Source organism: Canis lupus, chromosome 21, assembly GCF_011100685.1.
Source record: "Canis lupus familiaris isolate Mischka breed German Shepherd chromosome 21, alternate assembly UU_Cfam_GSD_1.0, whole genome shotgun sequence".
NCBI classification, from domain to species: domain Eukaryota; kingdom Metazoa; phylum Chordata; class Mammalia; order Carnivora; family Canidae; genus Canis; species Canis lupus.
The window spans coordinates 33,436,433-33,444,263 of NC_049242.1; the positions used below are offsets into that span (position 1 = coordinate 33,436,433).

At 40.9% G+C, this 7,831-nt stretch overlaps 1 pseudogene; it reads left to right on the top strand.

Moving 5' to 3' along the window:
• Window positions 1–1,882: 1,882 nt before the first annotated feature.
• Window positions 1,883–2,316, top strand: LOC102154708 (annotated as a pseudogene).
• The last annotated feature ends 5,515 nt before the right edge of the window (window positions 2,317–7,831 follow it).

The window sequence follows — 7,831 nt, forward strand, 5'->3', positions numbered from 1 at the left end:
TCCCTCTGCCTATGTCTCTGTCTCTCCCTGTGTCTCTCATGAATAAATAATAAAAATCTTTTTAAAAAGATAGAAAATGGGATCCCTGGGTAGCTCAGCAGTTTGGTGCCTGCCTTTGGCCCAGGGCACGATCCTAGAGTCCTGGGATCGAGTCCCGCGTTGGGCTCCCAGCATGGAGCCTGCTTCTCCCTCTTCCTATGTCTCTGCCTCTCTCTCTATGTCTATCATGAATAAATAAATAAATAAATCTTATTTAAAAAAAAAGATAGAAAATACTTCCTCCAGATGCCATTTAGCTGACTCCCTCACTTCATTCAGGTTCCTACTCAAATGCTGCCTCCTCAGAAGGGCCTTCCTAGATCGCACTATCTAAAATAGCATTTCCCTCCAACCCCCTACCACTTTTTTTTTTTTTAAGATTTTATTTATTTATTCATGAAAGACACAGAGAGAGAGAGGCAGAGACACAGGCAGAGGGAGAAGCAGGCTCCATGCAGGGAGTCCGATGTGGGACTTGATCCTGGGGCCTCCGGATCACACCCTGGGCCAAAAGCAGGCACTAAACCGCTGGGCCACGGGGGCTGCCCCCCTCCCACTTCTTAATCCATTACTCCTCTTTTTTTTTTTTTTTTAAGTTTTTATTTATTTATGATAGTCACAGAGAGAGAGAGAGAGAGAGAGAGAGAGAGAGAGAGGCAGAGACACAGGCAGAGGGAGAAGCAGGCTCCATGCACCGGGAGCCCGACGTGGGATTCGATCCCGGGTCTCCAGGATCGCGCCCTGGGCCAAAGGCAGGCGCCAAACCGCTGCGCCACCCAGGGATCCCTACTCCTCTTTTTGATAGCACTTGTCACTACTTGATATTTTTTATACATTTGTTTACTTATGCCTTGTTTATTTTCAGAAAAGGCCTCAAAAGTTTCATGAAAGTGAGGATTTTGTTTTGTTTCACGGCTCCCAGTGACCAGGGGTATACTAAACTCATAGGAGAATCCTATGAGATTCCACTGAATGAACTAACATAGTAATAAACATTCTTTGACATATTTTTTGCAAATCTATATAAACATTTCAGTAGAGCTGCTACATCAAAGAGTATAAATACTTAAATTATAACAGAAATCATCAAAAAAATCTTTTTAAAAAGATTGATTGATTATTTGAGGAAAAAGTGTGGGGAGGGGCAGATGAAGAGGGAGAGAGAGAGAGAAAATCTCAGTCTCTCTGCAGTGTGGAACCCAAGGCGGGGCTCCATCTCATGACCCTGAGGCCATGACCTGAGCTGAAATCAAGAGTAGGTGTGCTTAACTAACTGAGCTACCCAGGTACCCCCAAAACAGTGTTTTAAAAATGGTGCCAATTTACACCCACCTCCCACAGTAGACAAGAATGCATTTCCCTATACCCTCCACAACATAAGATAATATCAATCTTTGTAATATTTCCTCCTGATTTTAGAATTTGAAATACATGTGGGTTTTACGGTAAAACAAAACAAAACAAAAAAGTAAAGGTGCAAGTCTAACTTTCTCTGAATCCCACTTCCCTCATTCACACCAGACAAGATGTGTGCTCTCCTGTTCAGACTCTAGCATCACATTGAATAACCGACACACTGGCTGGGTCCAGCGACCCTGATTTCACCAAGTCTTCCAATTAGTTCTCACCCTCACCTTACCCCACTCTTGCTGGGATAGAAAGAGCTAGTCCTTAAGCCAGGAGTAATAGTCTCAATAGTATTAGCCCTATGACTGTATAGGCATTGAACCTGTGTTTCATTTTTTTCTGTAAAATGTGAATAAAATACCTCTCTCAGAGGGTTCCTTCAAAGATTAACCAAGTCTTTTTTTTTCCCCCTGGCTGGCAGCACGGAGGCCACATGATGCCTAGAGTTACTATAAAAGATGTGAACCAGCAGGAGTTAGTCATAGCTCTGGCAGCCTTCCTCAAAGAGCCTGGAGGGCTGAAAGTCCCTGAATGGGTAGACACTGTCAAGTTAGCCAAGCTTAAAGAGCTTGCTCCCTATGATAAGAACTGGTTCTATACCCGAGCTGCTTCCACAGTATGGCATCTGTACCCCCCCAGGCAGCACTGGGGTGGGCTTCATGACCAAAATCTACGAGGGATGTCAGAGAAACCAGGTCATGCCCAGCCCTTCAGTAGAAGCTTCAAGAGCATGGCTTGCAGGATCTTCCAAGCCCTAGAGGTGCTGAAAATGGTGGTGAAGGACTGAGATGGGGGCCACAAACTGACACCTCAGGGAGAGATCTGGACTGAATCACAGGACAGGTGGCAGCTGCCAACAAGAAGCATTAGAACAAATGCTGGGTTAATAAATTGCCTCATTCATAAAAAAATTTTTAAATAAATAAAAATAAAGATTAAATAAGATAAACATGTAAGCATCTGGCTCAGTGCCTACCATATAGCTGGCAGTACACCGCCCTTTCCCAGCTCCTTCAAGACCCCAGATCTTTGTAGCACTTAACACATTTCTCATATTCTGACCTCTTTAAAGGTAATGAGACATGGGTAGGACATGGATGGTGCTTGAACAGAGTAGGCACTCAGTCGATGACTGCCAAGGACAGTTGATTTCTGCAATCAGGAACCAGTTTCATCCTTGCCGATATGTTTTTTCCATGTACATATTTACACCACCAATCAGCTGATCGAATCACACACCACCCAGTCCTCTCTACCCAATGAGCTACCAAATGAGCTCATTTTAATCCTGTCTGAGCTGAACAAGGCCTTTTACAGAACTTTAAAACTGACTCACTACTGAGTCATCAAAACAGCAATACCCAAACACACTCCTGTTGCTACACAAAAGAGCAGCATGGGGATGTCTATCTTATCTCCTTTCTCTCTCCCAATGGGACTGAACCCCTTGACTCACTGAAGAATAGTCATCACATCTTTTGTGCTGCAGTAATAAGAACAAAGCTGGCTTAAATAATCACAGTGTGGTCAGCAAACAACAGCAGTCCTTGTGATCATCCAGGTCACTTCCTGAGTATGTCACTAACCCGAGAGGAGAGGCAATTAATCAATTACTCAAATGTGTATTGAGCACCAGCATTCTGTTGTGCACTCATGATTCCTCCTGTTTATAACATTTTTGTGAAGTGACCTTTTCAGTTATTGAAACGCACTGAGAATATAGAGAAAAGCCACTCTTTGTGTCTCTGCAAAGAAAAAAAAAGTGTTATTGGAGAAAATGGGGCTACTCAGTTCCATCCTAGTAGAAAGGATTTTTAAAATATCAAAGAGGAAGTGTGATGTTTTGGCTAACTGCTTTACAGAGCTATAGTTTTAAATATGTTAACTGAGAACTCCTTTCTTATCTAGGAATGATAGGGTCAGTGGTCAGTATTTTCTCTTGGGAAAAGTCTTGAAGTTAGTATCATTGCCACAGGCCTGACTGATTGCCATGGACTATCAAGTCTTTCAAGATTCAGAGGCCTGTGTAAGGGCTAAGATAACTGGGAGCAGGCCTGAAGGCTTCTTTCACAAATAAGGCTGGTTATAGCCAAGGTTTTGTGTAAGTGCAGATACAACTTTTGAGTACCCTCAGAATGGTCTCTCATACCTGAAGCCCTAAAGCAAAAACTCAGTGAGAATCTTAGGTCCTCAAACTTTTTGTATGCAGTCCACATTATTGATATAATCCATATCTAAAGGATGTAATGAAATGTGCCCTGGGTGGCTCAGTCGATTAAGCATTTGCTTTCAGCTCAGGTCATGATCCCAAGGTCCTGGGATCGAGTTCTGCATAGGGCTTCCTCCTCAGCGGGGCGTCTGCTTCTCCCTCTACCTCTGTGCTCTCTCTCTCAAGTAAATAAATAACATTAAAAAAAATAATAAATGTGCTCTTGATCTATCGGATATAAACGTTAAACGGATAAATAGAAATAGTATGTTAGTAGTCTTTAAAGACTAAGTGGGCATAACAAATAATGTTTATTTCATTAAAAGACAAGCTTTCAATTGGCCACTTTTCCTGAACTATACTTCTCAAGTTCTTGTTATATCAATACAGTTGACCCTTGAACCACATTGAATTGTGCAGATCCACTAATATTTGTTTTTTTTTTTTATTAATACAGTACAGTACTGGAAATGTATTTTCCCTTTCAATTAAAAATATTTATTTATTTTGGAGATTAATAGTGAGCATTAGTTGGGGGAGGAGCAGATGTAGAGGGACAAGTAGACTCCATGCCCAGCACAGAGCCCAAAGCTGGGCTTGATCCCAGGACCCTGAAATCATGACCTGAGCTGAAATCAGGAGTTGGACACTCAACCTACTGAGACATCCAGACGCCCCTCCCTTACAATTTTCTTAACACTTTCTTTATTCTAGCTTACTTTATTGTAAGAATATGATATATAATACAGATAGCATGCAAAATATGTTAATCGACTGTTTATGTTATCAGTAAGGCTTCTAGTAAACAGTAGACTATTATATTAAGCTTTGGGGAGTCAAAAGTTATATGATGATTTTCAACTGTGAGGGGTCAGCACCCCTAACTCCCATGTTGTTCAAGGGTCAACTGTACTATTTCTGTCCTGATTTGATTATCCTCACTGGTTATACACAATCTCAACTGTCTATCCATATTAAGCAAACTTATTTGCTTATTTTGGAGAGATCAGGAGTTACATGTACTAACATACATTGACAAGTATGGCTTATTCTCAAACAACATTGCTATAATTAATAGCAACACATAACATTTATTGAATACTATTTGTAAAGGACATTAGTCTCGGGGATCCCTGGGTGGCTCAGCGGTTTAGCATCTGCCTTTGGCCCAGGGCCTGATCCTGGAGACCTGGGATCAAGCCCCACGTCAGGCTCCCTGCATGGAGCCTGCTTCTCCCTCTGCCTGTGTCTCTGCCTCTGTGTGTGTATGTGTGTGTGTGTGTCTCATGAATGAATAAATAAAATCTTTAAAAAAAAAAAAAAAGGACATTAGTCTCATATTTAAAGCTTAAAATTTTTTTTAAATTTATTTGAGACAGAGAGAGTGCCTGCACAAGCTTGGGGGTTGGGTGGGTGGTAGGGGCAGAGGAGGAGGGAGAAGCAGAAACAGACTCCCTGCTGAGCAGGGAATCTGACACAGGGCTCAGTACCAGGACCCCCGAGATCATGATCTGAGCAGAAGGCATATGCTTAACCAACTGAGCCACTCAGGCGTCCCTGACTTCATTTTTTTAAAAAAAATTAGAAATCTAGGGGCACCTGAGTGGTTCAGTTAGTTAAGCATCTCTCAGTTTTGGTTCAGGTCATGATCTCATATTTGTGAGATTGAGTCCCAGGTTCGTCCTTACCTCCTCACCCCCAGTACTTGGAGTCTGCTTGAGATTTTCTCTCTCCTCCAACTCCTGCATGCTTTCACTCTCTCTAAAATAAATAAATAAAATCTTTTAAAAAATTAGAAATCTATCAAAGAAGCCTCTTGTTTAGAGAGAGTTATTATTTCTCCAGAATCAAAAGCATAAACTAGAAAAGATTCAGCTTTGGGTAAACCCTAGCTATTCTTATGAAACACTCCTACAGACTGAAAAATTACTCATTCTAAAGGATCTTTCAAAAGTACAAGGCATATGTTAATAAGAATATGTATATGTATTTGTGTGCTTGTATGTATTAAAAGTATTTGAGAACGTGATTTAAGAATCTTAACTATAAATCTTCAGGGCAGGAATCTTGCTTATTTTGCTGCTAAGGAAGGTGAATGCACCAACAATAGTTGTATTAAAGCCTTATACTTGCTAAGTCATCTGTCTAAAGGGAATAAACTGGGTAAGTTTGTTCTCCCAACACCCAGAGGCAAGATTTTTACTCAGTTATTACAACATTACCACAAACTTGTGGATTCTGCAAAAGTTGCCTAGCAACATTACAGTTAAGAACAACACTGGGTGGAGAACGAACAGGAAATTTGAATTAGATATGCCCTGCGGCAGGTGGGCGTAGACCCATCCCTCCAGTACAGTGAGTCCTGTATTTGGAGGAGCATGAAATTTAAAAAATCAGAACAATCATTTAGAATTTCAGTTAGGACACTGCTGTAGTTAAACCATAACACCGCGCCATGTTCTCACTGGAGGAGGGAGGGCCCGGGTTTCTTACTCATTTTTATACTTTTGCTTTAAATAAACTAGATTTTTATTCCAGAAACATTAAGTACCTTCTCAGGGGCCAAGGCACATTGCTGGTTGCTGGAGCTCTAAAGACAAATAAAACTTGATCTCAGCCCTGGGTGAAAGGGAAGCCAGACAAGTAAACAAAGACTGTTTATATAGTCCATTACAGGTGTGGTGGAAAACCTGGTGCACAGAGTGTCTCTTTTACCTAGAAGTGGAGAAAGTTAAGGAAAGGCTTTATAGAAGAAATGGTTCTCCCACTGAGTCTTGTTTCCAACTCTTAAAGAAATTGCTTCTTTCCTCCAGTCATACTATACATTCAACAGTAATTTACCTCTCTCATTCTGTGGGCAGACATGGGTGCCAAAGAATTCAAAGTACTGGGGCTGGGTACCAAGAACTCTTCCATTCCCGTTCAGAAGCCAGGCCCTTTTGCTCCAGCCTACTTCAAGGACCTCCCAGTTTAGGGAAGCAGACAGGTGGCATAGTTGGGAAAAAAAAAAAAGTCAAAAGAGTGTTTACATCCAAGAAGAGGATATACAAGGGGTAACCAGAAGATCTCTGTACCATTTGAATTTATATTGAGAGAGAAAAATAAACCAGTCAAATATTTAAATAAGGGCTCTATTATCACACAGAAGATACTGAGGGCCTAAGCCACGTTAGAACACTGAAGTAAATAGAAAAGGTCCCTACACTCAGGGAACTCATTTTCTAGAAGGGGATCGTAGTAAACAATCAACCCACTTTGAGATAGATATAAGCCTGTTAGGGAAATAAAGCAGGGTGTTGTGAAAGAGTGAAGGGGGAGGGGATGTGAGCTTGCAAGGACAGCAAGAGGGATACAGAATTCCTTTATAAGGAGAGGCTTACGACAACAGTCTAGTTGGGGAGAGGTTATCTACAGGGCTTTAAAGTTTACTTAGGAAACACTATTTTTACATACGACTCATGTTGAAGATCAATAGAGAGTAGTAGTTTTCTAAAGTTATCTATACTTACACACACATGAAATTGAGAAAATCAACTCAATATGGTCAACTATTCATATCAAAGAATTATATTCGCCATCAGGAGTGAAGGTGAGGAGGTAGGTGTTGGAGGGAGAGTGCTAAAAACCATTCCTTGGCTTTGACCACCCGGGGAACAGTGAACGCCTCTCCTTGAAAACACAAAAAGGTAGAGTTCCTTCTTGCAAGAGCTTAACATTGAATTTGGATTAACACGCAGAAAAGACACATAGATCAGTTAGCAAATGTCTGAAAAATACAGTTGTTTACCCTTCACTGCATCTTTAGTTCCGTGATCTCAGGGAATTTCCCATGCGATAAGTATTAAAATGTGTTTCCATTATTAAAAATCCAGCTTGAGGTTTGCCTTTGAAAAGTGTTTGGACAACGATACACGGCAAAGTGTTAATACTCATAAAGTGCTACAATAAGAAAAACAATTAGAAAAATAAGTGGCCACTGGCACATGAAAACTGCATATATCAAAACAACAAAATTACATTAACCAACATTAAATATTCACTTATGTCCCGAATTCATGAGCAGTGTACTCCAAACCACTGCTAATGAGAGTTTAAATTGTTTTTCTCTGGAGGTCGGTTTGGCAGTTCCTATCCTTTGACCCAATCATTCTCACTTCTATGAGTCTATCTTAAAAA